This window comes from Mustelus asterias, chromosome 1, assembly GCF_964213995.1.
Source record: "Mustelus asterias chromosome 1, sMusAst1.hap1.1, whole genome shotgun sequence".
Lineage (NCBI taxonomy): Eukaryota > Metazoa > Chordata > Chondrichthyes > Carcharhiniformes > Triakidae > Mustelus > Mustelus asterias.
Window position 1 is genome coordinate 79450931 of NC_135801.1, and position 24081 is coordinate 79475011.

The following is a 24081-nucleotide window of genomic DNA, read 5'->3' on the forward strand; positions in this document are numbered from 1 at the left end:
CCACCAGATCAGCAGTAAGGTGTAGATGGCTTTTCATGGGCTGCAGGTGAGGGTTGCACTGGTGATGTAGAGGGGGACTAATTGAGGCATGGGAAGGAGTTCAAGGGTTAGAGCTGTACTAGGGGAGGGGGCACTGACCTCAGACAGGAGAAGAGGCTGCAGGGCTAGTCCTGTACTGGGGTTTACAAGTGGAGAAGGTTACACTCAGACACATCACTGGGGGTAGGATGTGGGGTTAGGGGGTATATGTTCAACATTGTACGTGGCCTTAAGATGAGGATGGGTGAAGTCCACATGGACCATAGACACAACCACTTCAAAATGTTCAGGGTTAACAAATGGACATGCTTCAGAAGCACAGCACAATCAAGGAATACAGGGTGTGGATTGAGAGGTCCGTGTGGGAGGGAGACCTGAACATGAAGCTCCTCCGGGATGTTGCTCACATAAGAAGGGTCCAAGCTGATCTGACAGCTCATATCTTCGAACCTGCAGCAATGAGAAGCTCTGCTGGTGAAGGCTCTACTAGTGGATTAGAGGACATCGATTATATTGATACCCAACTGAACTGTGTGTTCCCTAATGAGGAGAGAGGCACAGCTGAGACATTTCAGGAACCTTTCGATAACAATGCAGTGGATCAGGAAAGTGAAACAGTGATGCCCAAGAGAGATTGAAGGCACCTGAAAGAAATTGTTTTGAAGAAGTTTTCTAGGTCTGTCTTTGAGACTGGAGTTTGAAAACACTCGTGTGGAAACCAGGGGGGGCGATTCTCTCAGAAGTGCTGAATTGGTGGGAAAACTGTTCTAAATACCAACTGTTTTCTCAGTTCAGCTTCTCACCTGAATCTCCGCACTCTGTGCACTGCAGAGGTCCCAGTTGGGAATCTCATTAAAAACCCAGGGGGGGCGGGGCTGAGCCGATTCACGCCAGAGTTTGACAGTTCTGGAACTCTGCGCATGCAGAGTGACTCCGATCTGTCAGACTCCCTGTCTGCTGGCCAGCTTGATCGCTGGCCAGCCCGGGACCCCTGCAGTGCTGCACCTCCAGCCCCCCCACAGCCTGATCGCGGCCTCCACAGCAATTCCCGGGCCAACCCAGATCCTCCCCCCGTCCCGGAGTGCCTCCATGTCCAGCCCACCCCCCAGCCGTGGCGATCCCCTCACCCCGGCAAACCCCTGCTGATCCCCTCCGGGGTCAGACTCCCCCCGGGAGGCAGGCCCCCCCCACCCGACCACCCCCCCCACCAGCCTGCCCCAATAGCTGCCCTCCCTCCATCCCAAACCGATCCTGTCTGCAGAATGGCAGCGGGACCCCCCCAACCCCACCGATTGCCCTTAGGCCCCCTCCCACAATAGGCCCCGCCACCTTGCCACTGCCCAATGCCCAGTGGGCAGTGCCATGGTGCCTCCTGGGCATGAGTACTTTGCCCCTTGGGCAGTGCCGGGGGCACAGTCTGGCACTGCCAAGGTGCTCATGCCCAAGGGGTACCACCCCGCCCTCCCCCCGCCGCCCAACCCTCTGGGGGGCCCCAATTGCCCCCCATTCATTCCTGCGGGGTCTCCTGCTAGTTCCCTGAACATGGGGAGCTAGTATGAACCCTGCCGGAATGAAGTACGCCTGGCGGGGTGGGAGATTCAATCAGGACCCGAAAGTTCCTGATAATGAACTGCTAAGCATATTTAAAACATATTTTTAAAAGTTTCAAATTACTTACCTGCCTTCCCGCCGGTTTCCAGCGTGGTCTGACCGACGATTGTTCGTCGGATCTGGGAGATGCACATGTGTTCGCGGCAAGGCCAGCAACATGCATCTCCCACCTCGACCCGCCAGAAAAGTTGCAGGTCCTGATGGGAGAATCGCGGCCCAGAGTTCCAGTTGAGATCAGTTGACTCATAGTGTGTAAGCATCTGAGGGGATTTCATGAAAAATCCATGGAAGTTACATTGGGTAGCGTCTGCCTCTTGGCTTCAAAGTAGGGTGTGTTTAACCACAGTTGACCTGTTGGTTTACATGGACTATGTGCTTACAACATAGCATAAGATAAATAAATGGTTCTTTGGGAGGACATCCATTGCCTGTGGCTGTTAAAGTAACAGCCGCTCTGAACTTCTATGCCTGTAGCAAGCATCCACTTCTATGCCTGTAGCAAGCTTCCTCAAGCATCCATGCACAAAAGCATTCTTTTGGTCACAGATGCCATTTTTGCCAAGGCCCACAATTATGTCAACTTCAACAGAAATCTAGCCAGCCAGAAATATTGCTCATCATAGAAAGAAGATATAAACTAGAGGAGATGTAAAATGGGTGTGATTCTAATTGCACTTACGTAGATTATATACATGTTATGAACACATGTGCCTATGTTGTGCTCCTCAGTCTTTTTAACTTTCCTAACGCTACTACTACGTCTTGGTACTTACCCGAAATCCACAGTGGAGGAGGAGGTAGCCTCAGTCACAGTCATTCAATTTCTCCCTGTGGATGTTGTCCGCTCAATTTTTAATGAAAAGAGAACATCTGCCTCAGGTATTGTTCAGCCAACAACACGGGAATTATGGAGTATAACATTTCTCCCTTGGCTCCTCACAGACAATGACAGCACAATGAAAATATTTCCAAACTGGTTTTGTTTGGCAATGCTGTTGGTTGCTTTGCCATACCAGACTATTACATTTTAAACTCCCTGATGACTTTCAGCAGCACGGTACTCTAAGATTCCATAGACAACCCTTCAACCAAGTGCTCCTCAGGTGAAAAGTGTTGAAAATGCATTTTACAATGTATTTTCCACAGTTCCACATGCGTTCTCTTTGTTGATTGCTCTGCATAAATGATGCATATGCACTCTGCATGTACTGTGTGGTCTACTACCTATGGGTTTTATATGTTTGATGGTTGGATGCTAGTTTGTTAATTTTTTTTATTCACATCATGGAAATGTTTCCTGACCCTTGTCTGGTCTTTCATTATTTGGGTGGTCTCAATGGTCCGTTCACATTTTGCCTCTTCATTTTCTAAATCCAGTTAATCTATCTCTTTTCCCTTACACATTACAGTTTGCTTTCCTATAATAGGCAAGTGGGCAACAGAGGAACCTTTACCATGTGTTGTTCTAACCTACACCAGTGAAGAAATTCCTTTCTTGATATTAATCTGATTATTGAATTAATAGCAAAATTTGTTACATCGCCTATCATTAATTCAGCCCCTTTGATCTTCTTAAACTTTAATTTGTGCTTTCTTTCATTTATTTTAATTTTTTCTTTTCCTCTTTTCCATTGTTTTTGTAATGCCATCTCCAAAGGGAAGCAAGAGTGGGCTATCCGTAGGGTGATGTTCCATCCATTCCCTTTCATTCACCTGGTCCTGAAAAGAAATAGTGAATTAGATTTATTTTCTGTTAAAGCTTTGCTTATTTTCATTTACACAGTCATTTCAACCTCTCCTTCCCCCATTTTAATCGCACTTCCCCATAATTGAGACATATATTTAACAGCTCTAAAGATTACACAAAAGGATTACACTCTGTCCAATATTACTAAATTATACAATTATGTTTAAAACAGAAATAAATTTGGTAGAGTGTGACATTCAAGTTGGAGGAAAGTTTCAAATGATCTTGCTTAAAAAAAAGTGTTGATTTTAAAATTATGGACTTTGATTGTACACTTACATATTAATGCAATTGGTGCCATTAAAATGAAAAGTGTCCTTTATTTCAAAAATTGGAATAGCCTCATTCAAACATTGTATTTTATGTTCAGCATGAAACTTTGTATCAGTTCTTCGTGGCAGTAAAGAATTTTGGGGAAAGAAACGAACCAAGTTCAATGCCTAACCCGGCATAGATCAAATCCGAGACCCTGGTCTCTGTGGTTCACTAACAAATAAAGTTCCATATTTTCCTATTGAACCATCGAAGCAGTTTGACTGCAGCACTTTGTCAATAACATTGTGGAGGGATAAAAAATTAATCAACAATTGAAACAAAAATCAGTTTTCCGACAACAGGAAATGAGATCCAAATATATATCCAGAAGCTAGAAGAGATAAACACTTTGGTATGTAAACAAGCACTAGTTCTGGAGTTTGAAATGTTGCAATACTTTCAAATGGCAGAAGATAGATTTTGTCCTACTATGGTTTTTTTACTATGTTGGCATGTTAGCAGTTTTTGCAGAGAGGGCCCATCCCTGCACACATGGAAACAGGCACAAATTGCAAACCACATTGTGAATGTTTTGTCCCCAAGATAAGATTAACGTTGATCCGAACTAAAAGAAAACAATGGTGGTTGCCAGTAGCTTCTGCCATATAATGTAAGGATCACACAGCACACTGATATTTTATGAACAGATGTCTCATAGCAAAGTCGAATCACACTATTCTAAACATGGATTGTTTTATTAGTGTTTAAAATTTGATTTCAAGGGTCCTGGATTTTGTGAAATTTATGAAGAAAATAATCTTATTCTCCTAGCTGCGACTCGAATGTGAATTGAATGGCAAGTGTTGAAATTCAGTTCTTTTCTGTAGTGCTGGTACACAAAGGAAAACAGAGTTCTATACTCCCAGAAGTCTGATGCAGGCCGCTTCTCTCAAAACTGATCAAGTTGCTGATTATTATCAAGAGAGATAGGCACGCTCTTTATTACATTACTGGAAATGTTGGATATTAAATTGATAGCAATCCTCCTCCTTCACGCCTTCCCTCTATTTGAGTATAAGGAGAAGTTGATGTAATGGGTATCTATCCAAACAACAGCTTCTCAGCCATTATGACAGCAGAGAGTTAATGATAAGTAACATTAGTGGAAATTATTTTCAATAAATGGCAAAAAGCCATAAGATCTACAGAGGAACCCTGCCTGTTTCTCTGGAGAGAAACACGCCGCTTTTCAATCAGATCCTAAAACTTTGTCATTTTTTGGTAAGATTGCGCCAATCGGGGTGGAATTTGGGGATTCTCCCAAAAAAATTCTTAGTTCCAAATTCACATGAAAACTGGAGTAAATCACGTTAGTTTTTTCAGTTGGTGTTTCAAAATGAATTTCTCACGCTCTGTGCACTACAGAATGCACTAGTGTAAATCACATTGAAAAATCAGTGGGCAAGGCCTATTCCCACTGGAAAGGCCGGCAACACTGCGCTGAGTGGACCACTGTGCATACGCCGATCAGCGAGATCGCCAAAATCGATGCATGCGCAGTGACCCCTGTCTGCCTGACTCCCGATCGCTGGCCAGCTTGATTGCTGGCCAGTCCCGCACCCCTGCATCATTGGCTGTGCGACCCCTCCCCTCCAACACGACCTGATCGCTGGTCCCCTGACCATGTCTGCCCCCTGGGCATTGGCACTTTTCCCCTTGGGTAGTGCCAGGGGCACAGGCTGGCACTGCCAAGGTGCCAATGCCCAGGGGGCACCCCCCAGCCGCCTGACCCTCTGAGGGGCCCCGATTGCCCTCCCCTTCACTCCAGCGGAGTCGGGCCAAAAGTGAGGAGCTATTGTAAACCCCACTGGAGTGAACCACTCCTGCGGGGGGGGCGGTGGTGGGAGGCTGGCAGACCAGGAGACCTCTGTCCCAGGCCCTCTAATCATGTTTAAATTATAATTAAAATCCCCGCTGCATACCTAATGCAGCTCCGCATCTATTTCCAGCATGGAGCTGACGGCGATAAAATTTTCCAATGTTGCGATATTAAAATTCTGCAACAGCGGAAAATTTTTTAAATAGTGGAGAATACTTTGGTGTACTCATTTGTCAGACTTTTGAAAAAAGGGCAAGGGAAGAATAAAGAAGAGAGTTTGAGAAGCTAACTAGTGTTGCAAGAAATCAAATCTGTTTGAAAAATACATAAGTCTGAGGCATCTTTTAGAAACATAGAAAAACTACAGCACAAAACAGGCCCTTCGGCCCCACAAGTTGTGCCGAACATATCCCTACCTTTTAGGCCCATAACCCTCCATCCTATAAAGTCCCATGTACTCATCCGGGAGTCTCTTAAAAGACCCTATTGAGTTTGCCTCCACCACCACTGACGGCAGCCAATTCCACTCGCCCACCACCCTCTGTGTGAAAAACTTCCCCCTAACATTTCCCCTGTACCGACCCCCCAGCACCTTAAACCTGTGTCCTCTCGTGGCAGCCATTTCCACTCTGGGAAAAAGCCTGTGAGAGTCCACCCGATCTATGCCTCTCAACATCTTATATACCTCTATTAGGTCTCCTCTCATCCTACGTCTCTCCAAGGAGAAAAGACCGAGCTCCCTCAGCCTATCCTCATAAGGCATGCCACTCAATCCAGGCAACATCCTTGTAAATCTCCTCTGCACCCTTTTAATCTTTTCCACATCCTTCCTGTAATAAGGCGACCAGAACTGAGCACAGTACTTCAAGTGGGGTCTGACGAGGGTCTTATATAGCTGCATCATTATCCCCGGACTCCTAAACTCAATCCCTCGATTGATAAAGGCCAGCACACCATACGCCTTCTTAACCACCTCCTCCACCTGCGGGGCCGATTTTAGAGTCCTATAGACCCGGACCCCAAGGTCCTTCTGATCCTCTACAGTATTAAGAGTTTTTCCCTTTATATTGTACTCCTTCATCCCATTTGACCTGCCAAAATGGACCACTACGCATTTATCTGGGTTGAAGTCCATCTGCCACTTCTCCGCCCAGTCTTGCATCCGATCTATGTCCCTCTGTAACTTCTGACATCCCTCCAGACTATCCACAACCCCACCAACCTTCGTGTCGTCGGCAAACTCACCAACCCATCCCTCCACTTCCTCATCCAGGTCATTTATGAAAATGACAAACAGCGAGGGTCCCAGAACAGATCCCTGGGGCACACCACTGGTGACTGACCTCCATTTAGAAAAAGACCCATCTATACACACTCTCTGCCTCCTTTGGGCAAGCCAGTTCTGGATCCACAGGGCAGCAGCACCTTGGATCCCATGCCCTCTCACTTTTTCTAGAAGCCTTGCATGGGGGACCTTATCGAACGCCTTGCCAAAATCCATAAAACCTAATCTACCGCTTTCTCTTCGTCAATGTGTTTAGTCACATTTTCGAAGAACTCCACCAGGCTTGTAAGGCACGATCTGCCTTTGACAAAGCCATGCTGAGTATTCTTGAGCATACTAAACCTCTCTAAATGCTCATAAATCTTGTCCCTCAGGATCTTCTCCATCAGCTTACCAACCACTGAGGTTAGACTCACCGGTTGGTAATTTCCTGGGTTTTCCCTATTCCCCTTCTTGAAAATAGGAACCACATCCGTAATCCTCCAATCCTCCGGCACCTCTCCCGTCTCCATCAACGACGCAAAGATCATCGCTAGAGGCTCTGCAATCTCTTCCCTCGTCTCCCACAGTAACCTGGGGTACATCCCATCCGGACCCGGCGACTTATCTATCTTGATGCCATTCAAAGATTCCAGCACAACGTCTTTGTTAAAGTCCACATACTCAATCTTTTCAGTCCACCGCAAGGGCAGGAATGGAGTGAGGTGGAGGATGAATGTGTGGTTGAGGGACTGGTGCAGGGGGCAGGGATTCAGGTTCCTGGACCATTGGGACCTCTTTAGGGGCAGGTGTGACCTGTACACAAAAAACAGGTAGCACCCTGAGATTACTACCTTTGCTTTCCTCCTTCTCAGCTGTCTCCCTAATTCTCTATACTCTCTTTTCATGACCCCTTCCCCCTTCCTTCCCACATCAGCGGTACCAATATATACCGCTACCTCTGGCTCCTCTCCCTCCCCCCTCAGGATTTCTGGGAGTCGACCAGCGACATCCTGGATCCCGGCTCTAGGGAGGCAGACCACCATCCGAGACTCCCGCCTGCCTCCGCAAAAACGCCTGTCCGACCCCCTTACTGTTGAGTCCCCGATTAACACTGCCTTTCTCCTCTTTTCTTTAGCCCTCTGAGTTACAGGGTCGGACTCCACTCCGGAGACACGGCCACTGCTGCTTCCCCCAGGCGGGCTGTCCCCCCCAGCAGTACTCAGGCAGGAATAGTTGTTGTGTAGGGGCACATCCACCGGGGTGCTCTCAATCATCCGAGCTTTACCCTTCCTGGCTGTCACCCACTTGGCCTCCACCCGTGACCCTGGTGTGACCACCTGATGACAGCTCTTGTCTATCACCTCCTCATTCTCCCTTAACAGCCTAAGATCCTCGAGCTGCAGTTCCAGCTCCGTAACACGGTCCCTCAGGAACCGCAGCTCGACACACCCCTCACAGATGTGGATGTCTGGGAGGCCAGGTGCCTCTTTTAACTCTTTAATTGCTATTGAAGTCACTTTTACTGGTTACTGTACTAACTTTAGCTGTTAACCTTAACAGAAACATCTCGTCATATTACCTAAATTTAACTTCAACTAAAATTCTTATTCCTAATGCAAACCTGAACCATAATCATTATCATAACATTAGCAATTATTCAGAACTGAAGATTAATTTTCCCCAATTATTATATTTATCAAATTGTAAAGATATTCTGCTGAATCTAATCACCCAATACCTAGAGTATTGCTCTCCTTGTAAGGCTTGAATTTAGCATCATGGCCACACATTTGAGATTTAAATGCATGAAAAACGTTGCTTGGTAGAAATTTTCTACACAATAATTCATTCTCTAATTATAGCTATATTGAAGTTACTGATCCTACACTTTAACATTTTATCAAGAAGAAAGCATCTTACTGAGGGCTAAAGGATCCTATTTTAATGCTATATGCTTAGATTTCCAAAGGTAACTCCCAACAGCTTCAGTGGAAATGGGCAAGGCCGAGATTACTTATTTTTCACATTAATTTTTGATATTATTGAAACTATTGCCTTTTTAATAAGACTTTCTTCCAACAACACAGGAAGATGAATAGCCGGTTCTCTTTCTTGTTTTGTTTTTAACCCTGTTTGATAGCAATAAAGACATTTTTTTTGGACATTATTTTGAATCTTTGAACTGAGAAGAAATTGAGAGATTATTTATGAAAAATACCATAACATTTATTTGAACAGCCTAAACGTCCTTGCATACTAAGGCTGGAATTTTCGAGTCCCATTGTAGCAGGACCTGCCACAGGAATTTCAGCAGCCCAGCCAAAAGTCCATTGACTTTCAGCGGGACTGGATGATACCGGCAGTGAGTGGGACTGGAAAATACCACCCTTAAGAATATCTTGTTGACACTTCACCGTTCTATAGCCTGCAGAGAAATATCAGGAGGATACATTACAATGACAGTGAACTATTTCAACAAGCCAATGTTGTACAGGATGAGCAGCTAAACAATTTCAGTGCCAAAAGTTATGCGTAGTATAAGTTAAACTTTAACAATCAAAGGTAATCATAGCTCTAATGTTAACATATGTATTTGATTTTATGCAAATATTGACATAGAAATAGTTTTTATCAAAGGAGTTGGTTTTATCACTTTTTGTTTTGATAACTTTTAACTTGTACTCTGATACTAGATTTGGCATTCATCTCATCAGTTTATTCTAAGTTTTGGATGTCAAGTAACTCTTAAATAATCTGTGCTTCTTGCCATAGCCATGGCACAAAAATATTTTAGCCCAATCGCTCTAATGTCAGATCTAACACGTGGCCAAGAGTCAGTGCGACCAGAAAGCTATTTAAGTCAATGCCAGGAATTAAGCCATGATGTGGAGATACCAGCATTGGACTGGGGTGGGCACAGTAAGAAGTCTCGCAACATCAGGTTAAAATCCAACAGGTTTATTTGGTAACACGAGCTTTCGGAACACTGCTCCTTCATCAGGTGACTTACCTAATGAAGGAGCAGTGCTCCGAAAGCTTGTGCTACCAAATAAACCTGTTGGACTTTAACCTGGTGTTGTGAGACTTCCTACGAAGAGTTAAGCCCTGAGAACCTGGATGCAATGCCACAAGATATTCAATGATCTCACAAGAATGGTGAAGGTCAGTGAATGCATCTTCAAATGTCATATCCTACTTACTGCACCACTCTTTCAGCCATTGCTGAATTGATCATTACCCTGTCAACAATCTCTACCAATCAAGACTAATACTTAGTATGCACACGCTTCATGTCACCTTCACATATGCATTACTGGCGGAAGCCTTGCACTTACATCTCTCAGCTTGAACATATTGCAAGCTGTTTAACCATGACAATACCATCCCCCAATACATTATATAACACTCATTGGTACACTTCTCTCTCTTGCAGGCAAAAGCGGCACACAAATGGAGGCAGCAAGAACTAACAAGCAAGATAAAGGCACGCTTGCATGGATGTGACAGTGCCATTATCACAAGGGACTTAAAGAAAAATATTTCACAGGACATGTGTATTGCTGGCTAGCCCATCCCTAATTGCCCTTGAGAAGGTGATGGTGAGCCACTGTAACCTTGAGGTTACACTGGCATGGCGTTGCCGTTGCAACCCAAGTGGTGTAAGTACACCCACAGTGCTGTTAGAAGGGAAATCCAGGATTTTGAGTGAACAACAGTGAGGGAATGGCGATGTGCTTGCTGAGGCCTGTGGTCAGCAGTGGGCCTGAGTTCATTCAAAATGATGGTAGCTTTGTACCTGATGTTTCTTTTCTCATCCCACTTCCTTCTTTCCACTTTCCCCTCATCGCAACTCTATTGTCCTTTTTTTCTTTCAGATGCCCAAGAACTGCAACCTTGCTAGGCACTGACAAAAATGAAAAATATGATAAACATACAGTGGCATCACTTGATTTCACACTTGCAGCTCATATACTGATACTGTGGGTGGGATTTTCCGGCCGCACTCACCCCGAGAGCAGAAATTCCCACCCGAGGTCAACAGACCTTTGTATGTTTCGCCTCCTGCCCGCTACAATTCCAGTGGTGGGCAGGATGGGAAAATTCCACCCTATGTGTATTTTAGATTAAAGCCTGCAAAAGTGCGCTACAGCCAGAGCACAGGCAATGGTAACAGCCGTGTCCATTCATGTTAAGAGAGTTCCTTCCTTGAATTTTCTAACTGCTCCAAAAATGAGTTGTGAGCTTTTTCACACTTTTCACACAGGCGTTCAACCCTGATCTCAGGAAACGGTGGAACATGTTCGAAAGACTGAATATCTCATTACTTCACCACATTTCACAAAGTCTACAAAAAGTTTTTCATTTTCAATAGCTCAGCCATGTGATACTACGATATACATTAACATTTACATCCATCCACAGAGGATAATTAGCCAGGATTTCCATGCTTGAACTTTGGCCAGTGACTTCCACTTATAGGTCTCAATTTGGGATAACATTTGTTCAGTTGGATGACTTCCACAACAAATGCACACACAATTACACATGAAGCTACACGCATCAATGAAGATACACACACATGTACTCGTTAAATCGTTAAAATTTTTACATTAAGAATTACCACATTGAGCAGGTGCAGGAATTGAGTGAATAAGGATGTCCTTAGCTACTCTTCCTGATAAGTTCAGTTATTAGATTTGGGTTAAACTATATTTAATCATGACAATCTATTGAAATTCAGTGGCTCTATTTGCCAGTGTCAATGAGAGACTCTGCGGGTTTGGCAACTAGACATTAGTTGTGATATGATGAGATCACTCCATGGTTCCTTCCTGTTTACTTTAGTACCAAACCTCTCGCAGCTTGACTTGGCCTTCATATTCTCAAACTTCATTTGAAATTTATAATTAGCTGAAATATTTAATATTTAACTTCAAGTTGTACCAAAAACTTGAAATCGGATAGCAAAGGAATTGTAGAAATGCAGATGACTGAATCGATTTTGTAAGATTAAAGTGTGTCCGTAGGCTCATGAAAAATAAAAAATTTGCTTTTATATGGTGCTTTAATCATCGATATGGAATCATCAGAGTTAATGGAAGGTGTTGTCTTTACTGCTGTCAAGTGGCTTTTCTTATCAAGTGGCAATAATCTGCTCACTGATACTCAGATTAGTTCTGCCAAGGCCCCCAGCTACAACCATGCAATATTCTGTCAGCAGTCTAACTGGGTCAGCTCCCATTTCCAGACCTGGTGACCAGACTTTACCTTCAGCGAGTAAATTCAGTCCATAGCTTTTGAGGTGTGCTGAGACCTCGAATTCGATTACGTTTACTTTAGCAATGGAAAAGGATAGGTATATACCAAAGGGCAAGAGTTATAGCTGGGGGAAAGGAAATTATGATGCGATTAGGCGAGATTTAGCTGGCATAGGTTGGGGAAGGAAACTACAGGGGATGGGCACAATTGTAATGTGGAACTTGTTCAAGGAACAGCTACTACGCGTCCTTGATAAATATGTACCTGTCAGGCAGGGAGGAAGCAGACGTGTGAGGGAACCGTGGTTTACTAAGGAGGTTGAATCTCTTGTGAAGAGGAAGAAGGAGACTTATGTTAAGATGAGACGTGAAGGCTCAGTTAGGGCGCTTGAGAGTTACAAGTTAGCCAGGAAGGACCTAAAGAAAGAGTTAAGAAGAGCCAGGAGGGGACATGAGAAGTCTTTGGCAAGTAGGATCAAGGAAAACCCTAAAGCTTTCTATAGGTATGTCAGGAGTAAAAGAATGACTAGGGTAAGATTAGGGCCAGTCAAGGACAGGAGTGGGAAGTTGTGCGTGGAGCCTGAAGAGATAGGAGAGGCACTAAATGAATATTTTTCGTCGGTATTCACACTGGAGAGGGACAGTGTTGTTGAGGGGAGTACTGAGATGCAGGCTGTTGGACTGGATGGGATTGATGTTCATAAGGAGGAGGTGTTAGCAATTCTGGAAAGGGTAAAAATAGATAAGTCCCCTGGGCCGGATGGGATTTATCCTCGGATTCTCTGGGAGGCGAGAGAGGAGATTGCAGAGCCTTTGGCTTTGATCTTTGTGTCGTCATTGTCTACAGGAACAGTGCCAGAAGACTGGAGGATAGCAAATGTTGTCCCCTTGTTCAAGAAGGGGAGTAGGGACAACCCTGGTAATTATAGACCGGTGAGCCTTACTTCTGTTGTGGGTAAAGTATTGGAAAGGATTATAAGAGATAGGATTTATAATCACCTAGAAAGGAATAATCTGATTAGGGATAGTCAGCACGGTTTTGTGAAGGGTAGGTCGTGCCTCACAAACCTTATTGAGTTCTTTGAGAAGGTGACCAAAGAGGTGGATGAGAGTAAAGCGGTTGATGTGGTGTATATGGATTTCAGCAAAGCGTTTGATAAGGTTCCCCACGGTAAGCTTTTCAAAAAATACGGTCACATGGGATTGAGGGTGATTTAGTGGTTTGGATCAGGAATTGGCTAGCTGTAAGAAAACAAAGGGTGGTGATTGATGGGAAATATTCATCCTGGAGTTCAGTTACTAGTGGTGTACCGCAAGGATCTGTTTTGGGGCCACTGCTGTTTGTCATTTTTATTAATGACTTGGATGAGGGCGTGGAAGGATGGATTAGTAAATTTGCGGATGACACTAAAGTCAGTGGAGTTGTAGACAGTGCGGAGGGAAGTGGCAGGTTACAGAGGGACATAGATAAGCTGCAGAGCTGGGCTGAGAGGTGGCAAATGGAGTTTGATGCGGAAAAGTGTGAGGTGATTCACTTTGGAAGGAGTAACAGGAATACAGAGTACTGGGCTAATGGTAAGATACTTGGTAGTGTGGATGAACAGAGGGATCTGGGTGTCCATGTGCAGAGATCCCTGAAAGTTGGCACCCAGTTTGAAATGGGTTGTTAAGAAGGTGTATGGTGTGTTAGCTTTTATTGGTAGAGGGATTGAGTTTCGGAGCCAGGAGGTCATGCTGCAACTGTACAAAACTCTGGTGCGGCCGCATTTGGAGTATTGCGTACAGTTCTGGTCGCCGTATTATAGGAAAGATGTGGAAGTGTTGGAAAGGGTGCAGAAGAGATTTACCAGGATGTTGCCTAGTATGGTGGGAAAATCGTATGAGGAAAGGGTGAGGGGCTTGAGGTTGTTTTTGTTAGAGAGAAGAAGGTTAAGAGGTGACTTAATAGAGGCATACAAGATGATCAGAGGATTAGATAGGGTGGATAGTGAGAGCCTTTTTCCTCGGATGGTGTTGGCTAGCACGAGGGGACATAGCTTTAAATTGAGGGGTGAGAGATATAGGACAGATGTTAGAGGTAGGTTCTTTACTCAGAGAGTAGTAAGGGCGTGGAATGCCCTGCCTGCAGCAGTGGTGGACTCGTCAACGTTGAGAGCGTTCAAGTGGTTATTGGATAAACATATGGATGATTTTGGAATAGTGTAGATTAGAGGGGCTTTAGATTGGTACCACTGGTCGGCGCAACATCGAGGGCCGAAGGGCCTGTACTGCGCTGTAATGTTCTATGTTCCAAACACTTGAACATAATTTTTAAAAATCTGTGAGGCTGCACAGTTCTGCCCAGTTGAGGCCTTCATTGGCATAATTGGTTGCCTTCCTTTGTGGAGCAAGCGGCTGATTTGATTTCCAGACCTCCCCATGAGAAATGTTCCCTGGAGGTAACAATGCATCCTGGAGCTAACCCAATGAACATCCCGCTATTTTCTCACCCTCCGCCCACTTCCCTACATCTGCATTTTGGGAGCCCTTGTTGTTTGGAGACCAAGTGCCATGGTACGGTGTATTTCATGGCAAATCTACCACAGTATGGCACCCAGTTCATGATGTTCTAAAGGTGGCATGTACCAATTGATTTTGTGCAGCTTTTAAAAATTTATTTTCCCGTGGGCATCGCTGGTAAGCCAGCATTTATTGCCCAGTCCTTAATTGCCTTTGGGAAGGTGGTGGTGAGCTGCCTTCTTGAACTTCTACAGTCTCTGAGGTGTAGGTACACCCACAGTGCTGTTAGGGAGGGAATTCCAGGATTTTGACCCAGTGACAGTGAAGGAACTGTGATGTATTTCCAAATCACAATGGTGAGTGGCTTGGAGGGGAACTTCCCATGGTGTTCCCATGTATCTGCTGCTCTTGTCCTTCGGGATGGTAGTGGTCATGGGTTTAGAAGGTGCTGCCAAAGGAACCTTGGTGAGTTCCTGTATGCACTTGGAGATGGTACACACGGCTGCCACTTTCGTCAGTGGCAGAGGGACTGAATGTTTGTGGAATGGGTAGCAATCAAGCCGGCTGCTTTGTCCTGGGTGGTGTTGAGCTTCTTGAGTGTTGTTGGAGTTGCACTCATCCAGGCAAGTGAAGAGTATTCCATTACACTCCTGATTTGTGCCTTGTAGATGGTAGACAGGCTTTGGGGAGTCAGAAGGTGAGTTATCCGCCGCAGGATTCCTAGCCTTTGACTTGTTTTGGTAACCATAGTATTTATATGGCTAGTCCAGTTCAGTTTCTGGCCAACCCCCCAGGTGTTGATAGTGGGATATTCAGTAATAATGATGCCATTGAATGTCAAGGGACCTGAGTTAAATCCTCTCTTGTAGGAGATGGTCATTACCTGGCACTTGTGTAGCGCGAATATTACTTGCCACTTGTCAGCCCAAGCCGGAATATTGTCTAAATCTTGCTGTATTCTGACAACGACTGCTTCAGTAGCTGAGGAGTTGCAAATGATACTGAACATTGTGCACTCATCTGCAAACATCCTCACTTCTCACCTTTTGATGGAGGGAAGGTCATCTTTTGGAAGAAATAATGTAGGGAGGAGTTATACAATAAATGGCAGAGTCATCAGGAGTATAGAAACACAGAGGGACCTAGGTGTGCAAGTCCACAAATCCTTGAAGGTGGCAACACAGGTGGAGAAGGTGGTGAAGAAGGCATATGGTATGCTTGCCTTTATAGGACGGTGTATAGAGTATAAAAGCTGGAGTCTGATGATGCAGCTGTATAGAACGCTGGTTAGGCCACATTTGGAGTACTGCGTCCAGTTCTGGTCGCCGCACTACCAGAAGGACGTGGAGGCATTGGAGAGAGTGCAGAGAAGGTTTACCAGGATGTTGCCTGGTATGGAGGGTCTTAGCTATGAGGAGAGATTGGGTAGACTGCGGTTGTTCTCCTTGGAAAGACGGAGAATGAGGGGAGATCTAATAGAGGTATACAAGATTATGAAGGGTATAGATAGGGTGAACGGTGGGAAACTTTTTCCCAGATCAGAAGTGACGTTTACGAGGGGTCACGGGCTCAAGGTGAGAGGGGCGAAGTATAACTCAGATATTAGAGGGATGTTTTTTACACAGAGGGTGGTGGGGGCCTGGAATGCGCTGCCAAGTAGGGTGGTGGAGGCAGGCACGCTGACATCGTTTAAGACTTACCTGGATAGTCACATGAGCAGCCTGGGAATGGAGGGATACAAACGATTGGTCTAGTTGGACCAAGGAGCGGCACAGGCTTGGAGGGCCGAAGGGCCTGTTTCCTGTGCTGTACTGTTCTTTGTTCTTTTGATGAAGTAGCTGAAGATGGTTGGGCCGAGGACACTACCCTGAGGAACTCCTGCAGTGATGTCATCGAGCTAAGATGATTGACCTCCAACCACCACAATCATCTTCCTTTGTGCAGAAGGTCCCCCCCCTCCCCCCCCCCCCCCCCCCCCCGCCCCCCCCCCCCCCGATTCCTATTGATCCAATTTTAGCTCTTCTGTCCATGTTTGGATCAAAGCTGTAATTAGGTCAGGAGCTGAGTGACCCTGGCAGAACCAAAACTGAGTGTCCAATACAGGTTATTGCCACCACGTTTAGGTGCAACCCCAACATTTGCAACTGAGGTGTAGGCAGTCCATTCAGTTTGATGCCCCATTGCTTTGGATGACTGTGACGGGCTTCCTCTAAAGGGATGGGGCCATGAGGGCTCCTGCCTACCAGGGGTTTTCAGTATTGGTGCAGCGGAGTCCCCCACAATCTTGCCTACTGGAGCTATTTGCATCAATGTGGCGGTGATGAGCAGACGCCACTAACCCAAGGGATGCACTGAGAGGGAAGCCCAGTGCCAATTGGCACACACTCCTCCATTTTGGTGCACAGTGGCAACTCACTGTGTCCCTGAGCAGAAGGCTGGAGGGAGGTCCAGGGGTCTTGCTCCCTCTTGCCCTATCTACAGATGCACTGATCCCATAGCTAGAGCTATTGAATGCAGATCAGAATGCATTTGGATCGATGGCAGTCGCCATCACTCCTTGGATGAAGTCATCATGCGTTTAAATACCTGAGACATGGCAAAGCTTATGGCATGCATAGGCTCTTCTCAACCATGCGTAAAGCTGCACATGATCCCTGGCATCTCCAAAAAAGTTTCCTCAGCTCCTGCTGCATGTCCAGCAGGCTTCTTATGGCCACAACCAGGGATCCATAATCAACATCGGGCTCAGCAGGGGCCTGATCCCCAGCAGTCCTCTAATCATCAGGATATCCGCTGTCACATGCTCCCGGTGTGGTGGTAGTTGTGCTGGTGGAGTTGGACAATGAGGTAGATATTGATGCCTCCTCTGGAAATGCTTCACCCCCCCGCCCAGATGTGGAGTCTTCTGGCTCCTGGCTCAGCTGCAGCCTGATCTTGGGATGGTGATGGCTTGTAGTGGAGAGCAGAAAAAAATCATGAAATTTCATTTGTGAATGCTTCACATTTTGAAGGCTTCACATTTTATCAGATCCGTGCTGTGTTTGTGTTTGCCAACAGCAGGATGGTTACCTCCTCCCTCTTACTCCTGACTGCTTCAGTCTGCAACAGATTGCGTTCCCTCTTCCCCAGTGACCCCTATTGCCTTTTTCTCGGTTGCGATGAGCATTCTGAGGTCAGAATCTCCTCCTCCCATCTGGCTCTGCTCTGGAGAATTGTAGAGGTGTGAGGGGAGGAGATCGAGGCTGGCCGGGGGTGGGGGGGGTAGTTGAGGCTGGCTGGACATGTTCAGGGAGCCAATGATCGGGGCAAGCGATGCAGGGGCCGCGGGGCTGGCCAGCGATCGGGAGGCCAGCATTGTGGGGCCACTGTGCATGTGCCAATCTCGGCACTGACAGATCTGCACATTCACACTGGTTTACTTAGCGCTGTGCTGCCGGCCTCTCCAGTGGGAGTAGGCCTTGCCACTGGATTTTTAGCATGATTCACACTGGTGCACTCTGCGGTGCACAGAGTGTGGGAGATTTATTTTGAAACTCACCAGTGGGATTTATTCCAATTTTTATTGAAATTTGACACTTAAAAGTTTTTGGGAGAATCCCCCCCTCAGTCTCTGGGCATAGGGGCCCACTCACATGTACATTATTGATGACCCCTCAATGAACACAGCTTAATAGTGTTTCGTAATCACAAAAATACTGGGGAGAATGTGGCAGCTTCCTCATATGTATGGTGGATACTTTAACTTGTATATCTGAAGTATTTGATATGCGCAGTTGGTATTTTAATCTGTATACCACAAACTGTTTTAGAACTGAAAAGATTAACAGACAATCTTTTCTCTCTTTGGGAATATTCCTACCCTCAATCCTTCCACACTGTTTTCATATATTTCCAATTCTTTCCTAAGACACATCAAGGAAGCAAGTGCTTGTCTTCAGAATGTTGACTGATCGAACATATAAATATTATGATACCTTCACACTGTGTTGGCAGAACATTTTCCACTTTAGTAAACCTTTCACATAGCATTTGAAGGTGTTGAAGCCAATTTTCTTCTTCAAAGTAATGTACTTTTACTGAACTTCAAACAGCAGGGAATTTGTAATTCTGGTATTTCATCTTTTTTTAAGATTCTTTCTCTTCCTACATGGGATAAAAAAGGAATACAGTGGTTGACATACAGAAGTGGGCTCAGTATCTCATGAACTGTTGCCACGAGTGTTTCTTGTTCTTGTACTATCGCAATATGTTTCTACTCAACAAAGCAGTGTTGACGGGCTGGAATAATATGGTGCCAAAAATATTTACAGTGCATTGATTCTGGAGTAAGAGCATTATTTTATACGAGATTAAACTTGTTTTGAATCTGGAAACTGTCATGTAGCTGTGATGAATTACAATTATTTCCACACCTACAAAATGCAGTTAGAGGAAACTAGCCAGAACAGTTCTGCACCTTCTCAGAAGAACAGAAACGAAAGGATGGGTCATTATTGTACACTGGTTTGTTGCAACCCAGCAAACTACAGATTATTATCCCTGCCGTTATCTGTGATATCAATTAAAAACTTTAACGATTGTGTGATAGTTATTTGATAACTACTCAGAAATTATGGGCTGAATGTTCAGGCCCCACCCAGAGCTGGGAACGTCAGGGCCCGAAGGTTACAAGGCCAGCCAGCATTCCAGCTTTCCAACTGGGATTTTGCAGTGGAATTATAGTTTCCCAATGCAACAAAGAACAGGTCAACTACTGAAGGTGGGGAACAAATGGAAGGCCAGAGTTCCAGTGCTTCTGGCAAGCTTACTATCCCTTCCTGCGTGTCTGGGTGGGGGTACAACCAAAGACCAGGCAGAGAAACTCCCTCATCCACTGCCTACCAGTGGTCACTTGCCTCCTTTTTTGTGTCTTTTATTTAATGATTTTATAAAGGAGCTGAAATGACACTTTGTTGAAATCATAGAACCCCTACAGTACAGAAAGAGGCCATTCGGCCCATCGAGTCTGCACCGACCACAATCCCACCCAGGCCCTATCCCCATATCCCTACATATTTTACCCGCTAATCCCTCTAACCTACGCATCCTGGGACACTAAGGGGCAATTTTTTAGCATGGCCAATTAACCTAACCTGCACATCTTTGGACTGTGGGAGGAAACCGGAGCACCCGGAGGAAACCCACGCAGACACGGGGAGAACGTGCAAACTCCACACAGACAGTGACCCAAGCCGGGAATCGAACCCAGGTCCCTGTAGCTGTGAAGCAGCAGTGCTAACCACTGTGCTACCGTGCCGTCCCAGTTACTCGCCATGAACTGTGGCCAAGTACTTCTCTGAAGCTGGAACCTCTGACCTGTAAGCTTCGAGAGGTGCCCCCCACTCCGCCACTTGTGCCCACCCCATTAATTGACCAGGGAACATGTGTCCTTGTCAATTAAGGGGTCTCCCATGTGAAAATCTTGACTTTAATCCATAGAATCCCTACAATGCAGAAGGAGGCCATTCAGCCCATCGAGTCTGCACTGACTCTGAAAGAGTATCTTATCCAAGCTGCTTATCCAAACTGCTTAAGAGCAGCATTGGTGGTTCAGTAGTAGAATTCTCGGCTGCCACGCGGGAGGCCCAGGTTCGATTCCTGGCCAATGCACGAGCAGTAGTTAATTTCTCTGGGTTGTTGTTGTTGTTGGGCGGCACAGTAGCACAGTGGTTAGCACTGCTGCTTCACAGCTCCAGGGACCTGGGTTCGAATCCCGGCTCAGGTCACAGTCTGTGTGGACTTCGCACGTTCTCCCCGTGTCTGCGTGGGTTTCCTCCGGGTGCTCCGGTTTCCTCCCACAGTCCAAAGATGTGCGGGCTAGGTTGATTGGCCATTCCAAATTGCCCCTTAGTGTCCTGGGATGCATAGGTTAGAGGGATTAGTGGGTAAATATGTAGGGATATGGGGATAGGGCCTGGGTGGGATTGTGGTTGGTGCAGACTCGATGGGCCAAATGGCCTCTTTCTGCACTGTAGGATTCTATGATCTATGATTAAGCTCACCCCCACTCTTTCCCCATAACTGTATTCATTTACGATGACTAATCCACCTAACCGACACATCTTTATGCACTAAGGGGCAATTTAGCATTGCCAATCCACCTAATCTGCACATCTTTGGACTGTGCGAGGAAATCAGCGCACCTGGAGGAAACCCACGCAGGCATAGGGAGAACATGCAAATTCCACACAAACAGTCACCCAAGGCTTGAATCAAACCCGGACCCCTGTCACTGTGAGGTAGCAATGTTAACTAATGTGCCACCATACTGCCCTACTGGGGGCAGGTTGGGGAGAAATAAACAATCCCAACTCTAATTTCCCAAAATTGAGCCCAATGTATGTGTATATATAGGGCATATATTGCTGTCTGTTTAAATGGCTTGTTTTATACACAAGCTGCAGAGCAGGCAAATATTTGCAGTACAAACATTCAGTCTATTATTTATTATTTCCTATTGAGAGTACAGAATTACAAATATGATTAATAATCCGCTGCAGACATCAGTCCAGCTTCTGTGTTCAATTAGGTTTGCTCCACTCATACCAATTTTTGCCTCAATAGCATACCTAACCAAGTGCTGGAAATACAACTGGAACTCTGAATAATATTGAGCTATTTAAATAACTTTTAATGAGGTTGTCAACTTTTTCTTACTTTGGTTAGCAATTTTGTTACAATGGTGTATATTAGAATTTTACAGAAATGTATTGATTGGTGTGATAGAATGGTTCTCAGTGGAATTTCAACTCCAAGGATTCAGCATTAGGCATGAAATAATCTGTTTTGAACTTGCCTGTCAAAATCAGGTCCTTGTGTGTTTTAAATTGAATAGAAATGAAAGGCTAAATGTAGGGTCACATTGGATATTGACTAATGATAGATGTCCTGTGTTACGGCTTGGTTTCAAATGTAACAAACTTTTCTTACAGTGTAATTAGGAAAACATAGTGTGCGAACTTTACGGCTAAGCTTTTAATGTTAGAATGAATACTTCCTTTATACATTCAACAGTAAAGACATTGGGATCACATTGCACTCACTTATATCTCACTAGAGGCTTTGAATTCTGTCAGTGGAATTATCACCTGATTTATGCTGGAGCAAACAAGTGGTGAAGAGGGTTGGAAATATTAAAATCCTCAAAGAAAATATTTGAACTTACAATTTTTCATAACTTTGTTCTTGTATAAATCCTACCCTGCCAATGATAATTTAGTGAATACAGAGAGAATATTTCCACTTGTGAAGAAAAGTATAATTAGAAGCCGTGGGATTACCATAGAACATAGAACATAGAACATAGAACATTACAGCGCAGAACAGGCCCTTCGGCCCACGATGTTGCACCGACCAGTTAAAAAAAAAAACTGTGACCCTCCAACCTAAACCAATTTCTTTTCGTCCATGAACCTATCTACGGATCTCTTAAACGCCCCCAAACTAGGCGCATTTACTACTGATGCTGGCAGGGCATTCCAATCCCTCACCACCCTCTGGGTAAAGAACCTACCCCTGACATTGGTTCTATAACTACCCCCCCTCAATTTAAAGCCATGCCCCCTCGTGCTGGATTTCTCCATCAGAGGAAAAAGGCTATCACTATCCACCCTATCTAAACCTCTAATCATCTTATATGTTTCAATAAGATCCCCTCTTAGCCGCCGCCTTTCCAGCGAAAACAATCCCAAATCCCTCAGCCTCTCCTCATAGGATCTCCCCTCCATACCAGGCAACATCCTGGTAAACCTCCTCTGCACCCTCTCCAAAGCCTCCACATCCTTCCTGTAATGTGGGGACCAGAACTGCACACAGTACTCCAAGTGCGGCCGCACCAGAGTTGTGTACAGTTGCAACATAACGCTACGACTCCTAAATTCAATCCCCCTACCAATAAACGCCAAGACACCATATGCCTTCTTAACAACCTTATCTACTTGATTCCCAACTTTCAGGGATCTATGCACACATACACCTAGATCCCTCTGCTCCTCCACACTATTCAAAGTCCTCCCGTTAGCCCTATACTCAACACATCTGTTATTCCTACCAAAGTGAATTACCTCACACTTCTCCGCATTAAACTCCATCCGCCACCTCTCGGCCCAACTTTGCAACCTGTCTAAGTCTTCCTGCAAACTACGACACCCTTCCTCACTGTCTACCACACCACCGACTTTGGTGTCATCAGCAAATTTGCTAATCCACCCAACTATACCCTCATCCAGATCATTAATAAATATTACAAACAGCAGTGGCCCCAAAACAGATCCCTGAGGTACACCACTTGTAACCGCACTCCATGATGAATATTTACTATCAACCACCACCCTCTGTTTCCTATCCGCTAGCCAATTCCTGATCCAATTTCCTAGATCACCCCCTGCATTTTCTGCAGAAGCCTACCATGGTGAACCTTATCAAACGCCTTACTAAAATCCATATATACCACGTCCACTGCCCTGCCCCCATCCACCATGATAGACTTCAATGAGGAAAGATAGGAGGAGACTCGACTGGAGCACAAACACCAGCCGAATGGTTTGTTTTTATGCTGTATCTCCATGATGCTCCTATGAAAGTAGTATCCTCCTGAGGACAGTATGTTGTATCCTTCCTTATCTACAGAGAAAATCTTTTGCTTTGGAAAGTCCAAAGTTTCACTAAATGAAAGAATCCATCCTTTACAATGACTGGCGGGGCTGAATTCGTAATTCTCTAAAAGATCATACCGGACCAAGAGTGCAAGTTATGCTAAAAATTTGCTTAACATTCTACATCAATCCTTCATTCACAGCCCCTACTTTCTGTGAACTCTCGTCTTGACAGTGAAATCACCTGAACTCTGACCTTTGTTCACCAAAGTCCAAATGCAGAGTTAAAAATTGCTTAGTTAACAAGAATTGCGAAAGCATGATTTAGGATATGAAAAATATGTGACTTGCCTGTTGGGGTCCCAACACAATTTCTTTCAAGTTCTCCTGTGCTCCCAGTGTCATTAGGGTCAAATTACATGAAATCAGTAACTCTGCCTGTGCCATATTGCTGTAACACAAAAGGTTATATTGAGACCAATGTCAATTTCTAAAGGAAAAAGTAACTGTTTTAGCTGGTCAAAGTTGTCAGTTCAAAATTTGACAACCCTGAGGAACTCTTTTCTTCTTAGTAATTTTGAGTAATTGGGATTCTTCCTTTGGGATGGCCATGGAGACAGTTTATTTAACTTTGAAATGGTAGGTACACACAGTTATTGCTGATTGTAAACTGTTTTCTGTCGTACTGAACTTTAGCTTACCACTGGTGAAAAATTAAGTCACCTATTATCAAAGGCCAATTATAATCACAGTTAAGCACTTCATCAAGCTGGACATATGGTGCTTAACACTTGGAAGTGGCCATATTATAATACTGCTGGCAGGAAAATAACCTGTTTGATCAAGAAATAGCATAAGGCCACCGTCAGAGTGGGAATTGGATCTGATGGCAA

At 45.0% G+C, this 24081-nt stretch overlaps 1 protein-coding gene and 1 non-coding gene across 2 annotated transcripts in view; both read left to right on the plus strand.

The window, feature by feature from the left end:
* Positions 1-24081, plus strand: part of cfap299 (cilia and flagella associated protein 299) — a 509278-nt gene that overhangs the window by 428621 nt on the left and 56576 nt on the right. The window lies entirely within an intron of this gene.
* Positions 20134-20204, plus strand: trnag-gcc (transfer RNA glycine (anticodon GCC)). Its single transcript has one exon. It is a non-coding gene; the product is annotated as a tRNA-Gly (tRNA).